Below are 4,249 nucleotides of genomic sequence, written 5' to 3' on the forward strand. Positions count from 1 at the left end.
TTTATTCACGTTAATCTAATCGAGTTTGCTTAGTGTTGAGGGAAATTCAAAACACACTCACTGACACGTATTTATCGCCCACCAGGACGTCATAAACCATACACATCCACTCAATGGTCTCAATCAATAACTCGCTGCAAACGTATCTGAGTGGCTTCAGATGAGGTCCGATCTCTCACCTTCCCCCGCTGTTTGTCAGATTTATCTAGCAGGAGATGCGACTCTATAAACGCGGGACAGAATTAGGCCTACCGCTGAGGTACACTTATCCTGCCGCGTGCGTGCGTGCGAGCTGCGGGTGGACTTAGTTATCAAACCTCACATTAATACGACACCGCACCTCTGGCTGATCATAAATCAATCACACAGAGAAAATTATCTTGATGGGAAGATAAAAATGAACGAGTATGGGACTGAAAATGGCTTATAAACACGCACACGCAGCTCTTGGGTCTGTATGCAATAAATTTGAGTTCTGTTTATACTTCCTACAGTGCAATAAAAGCTTAGGCCAGAAAGACGCACACTGGTCAATGCACTGCATGCTGTGGCACTAATAAACCTCAGTACTCAAGGGGGCGATAGAGTTTCCTTCAAATGTCTGCCATTATTAATCCAGATGTTGCTATTCAGGTGATGGTTGTACCTGGAGAGAGATCTGCTAGCATTCCTGCTCAGTGTTGCATGCTGCCATCTTTTATTTATTTATTTTTTATAAAATAATCTTATATTTCCAAGCAATTATTTTTAACGGTATCTCATATTTCAAAATTACGTAATTATTCATATATTTTATATAATTTGTTTATAATATAACATCATGTTTCATAATTACTTGATTTCCAAGTAATTATTCATATATTTTGATCTTTTTAGAATCTCATATTTCACGATTCCATGTCATTAATTAGTTTTTATATTATTTTGTAATATAATCTCTAATTTCCTAATTCCTAATTAATACCTAATTCATTTCTAAGTATTATTAATATATTTGTATATTATTTGTATAATCTTTCACATTTTATAATGACTTAATTTCCAAATAATTATTAATATATTTTATATAATTTTTGTAACAATATAATCCCATATTTCATAATTACTTGATTTACAAGTAATTATTAATATATTTTTTATATAATACACTTTTATAATATAATTTTATATTTATCATATTTCTTAATTTTCTTAATTTAATTTCCATGTCATTAATTTATTTTTTTATATTTTTTATAACCTCTAATTTCTAGTATTATTAATATATCTAGTATTTATTAATATATCTAATATATCTAGTATATTAAGTATTATTCATATATTTGAATATTAATTATTTGTGAAATAATTCACATTTATTATCCAAATAATTATTCATATACTTTTTATATCACTTTTATCATTATAATCCCAAGTAATTACTCCTATTTTATTTTATTTTATTTTATAATGTATAATCTCATATCTGTTTATCCAACTAAAGCAAGACGGGGGACGGGATGGAAGTGTAATTTTCTTTAGTAGTGAATAAATTTCACACTTCACATGTAATTGTCTTGCTAAAGGCTTCAGGAGCTTTAACCCATTATATAAATACAGACCAGACTGATCATGTGACTTCTGCCATAAAATGTTCTTTATGTGTTAAAAGAGAAGGAGCTCATGGCTGGATGCACAAGATTCACTCTACAGTGTCACAAAAACACATGCAGGTCATATGTTGCCTCAAAACCAAAAGAAAATAAATAAATAAATTATATTTTATGTAACACAAATGTAGCCTGCATTGTGTCATTATTTTCGTGGCAATTAGGCATATTTTCCCATGTAAAGCTTGTGTGCATGCTGCTCTTTGTGAATAATTAGGAGTTTGCAGTTGTTCAATGCCACACTGGGTGTCTTTGTCATCCGTCTTTGATTATGATGTCGCCGCTGAGGAATCCCGTGGAATGTGGCAGAATGCTGCGGGAATCCAGGAATCATTCCAGACTGTCTGAGCGTTAACTCTTTCAGGACAATAGAGAGAGAGGGGGAGGATGTTAGAGCTAGATTTAAATCGTTTTATTTGATGAAGACGATTTTGAACAGTGCTTGAGCGTGCATGTCTCACCACCACAATGTTAATGGTTGCTAGGGAGTTGCTATGCAATTCTGAATGTTATTACAGTATGCATGTTGCAGGGTTGTTCTAATTGGCTGCTATGGTGTTGCAAGGTGGTTGCTGGGGTGTTCTGATTGTTTTCAGTTCTTTGCTTAGTGGTTGCTATAATGTTCTCAGGTGCATTGTTTTACGGTTACTAAAATGTTCTGGTTTCTGGTTTTCATTGCTTAATGGTTGCCAGGGTGTTGCTATGATGTTGCTAGGGTGTTCTCAGTGGTTTTCAGTGTATTGCTTAATGGTTGCCAGGGTGTTGCTATGATGTTGCTAGGGTATTCTCAGTGGTTTTCAGTGTATTGCTTAATGGTTGCCAGGTTTTCAGTGTATTGCTTAATGGTTGCCAGGGTGTTGCTATGATGTTGCTAGGTATTCTCAGTGGTTTTCAGTGTATTGCTTAGTGGTTGCCAGGGTGTTGCTATGATGTTGCTAGAGTATTCTCAGTGGTTTTCAGTGTATTGCTTAATGGTTGCCAGGGTGTTGCTATGATGTTGCTAGGTATTCTCAGTGGTTTTCAGTGTATTGCTTAGTGGTTGCCAGGGTGTTGATATGATGTTGCTAAGGTGTTCTCAGATGTATTGCTATGTGGTTACTAATAGTTCTGGTTGCTAGGGTGTTGCTATGCAGTTACTAAAATGTTTTGTTGCTAGTGCATTCTTGATGGTTTTGAGTGCATTGTTTAATGGTTACCAAGGTGTTGTTATGTGGTAACTAAAATGTTCTGGTTGCTAGGTTGCTCTTAGTTAGGGCATTCTTAGTTGTTTTCAGTGCATTGCTTAATGGTTGCCAGGATGTTGCTAAGATGTTCTTAAGTGCATTGCTGTGTGGTTATTGTTCTGGATGCTACGATGTTCTCAGTGGTTCCTAGGGTGTTCCGAGTGGTCTTCAGTGTATTGCTTTATGGTTGCCAGGGTGTTGCTATGATGTTGCTAAGCTGTTCTTAGGTGCGTTTGCTATGCAGTTACTGTTCTTGTTGTTAGGGTGTTCTGAGTGGTTTTCAGTGCATTGCTTAATGGTGCCAGGGTGTTGCTATGATGTTGTAAATCTGTTCTTAGGTTTGTTGCTATGCGGTTACTGTTCTGGTTGCTAGGGCGTTCTTAGTGATTTTCAGTGCATTGCTTAATAGTTGCTAGGGTGTTGCTATGATGTTGCTAAGCTGTTGCTATGTGGTTACTAAAATATTCTGGTTGCTAAGGAGTTCTGAGTGGTTTTCAGTGCATTGCTTAATGGTTGCCAGGATGTTGCTAATGTGTTGCTATGGGGTTACTAAAATGTTCTGGTTGCTAGGTTGTTCTCAGTGGTTGTTAGGCTTAAGTAAAAAGAGACTGATTTAAGGAATTATTCATGTTTGAAGCATAAACACTGTGGGATGTTTAATACGTAGTGTTGGAAACATAAGTATGAGCAAAAAGCATTAAAAATGACACGTGTAACTCCTAGATAAAACACTCATTAGATGTGTTGTCCATTAGTGTAGCCGTGCAAACGTGTGTTTAGCGCAAAGGGAGAATATAAACAGGCTGTTTCCTGTACAAACACATTTAGATAAACTGTGTGTGAGAGAGAGAAATACAAAGACATGAAGATAAACATCAGGATGTACGCTAGAGTTTCTGTGTCAACACTATGAACACTGGCCCTGGTTACCCACAACACCTCACACACACACCTCACACATAGCGTCCCTCAGGAGGTAAATCGTGACACACCCTGGGCTCGGAACAGGACCGGGCTGAGAAAAGCGGGCACAGTCTGGATCAGACCAGCTTTATTACTCTCACTCAGGCGTTGACACTTTATGAATTCATAGTCTCTAATCTAATTGTTAAAGGGGTCATATGATGCGATTTAAATTTTTCCTTTCTCTTTGGAGTGTTACAAGCTCTTGGTGCAAAAAGAAGATCTGTAAAGTTGCAATGACTAAAGTCTCAAATGCAAAGAGATATTCTTTATAAAATTTAAGAGTCAGCCACGCCCTCCTAAAACGGCTCGTTCTAACACGCCCCCACATATCTACGTCACTATCTGGGAAGATTTGCATAACGCCGCCCAAATGTTCACGCAAAGAAAGAAGGCGTAACTTTTATTCTCGCT

This window comes from Sinocyclocheilus anshuiensis, unplaced genomic scaffold (genome assembly GCF_001515605.1).
Source record: "Sinocyclocheilus anshuiensis isolate Anshui unplaced genomic scaffold, SAMN03320099.WGS_v1.1 scaffold906, whole genome shotgun sequence".
Classification (NCBI taxonomy): domain Eukaryota; kingdom Metazoa; phylum Chordata; class Actinopteri; order Cypriniformes; family Cyprinidae; genus Sinocyclocheilus; species Sinocyclocheilus anshuiensis.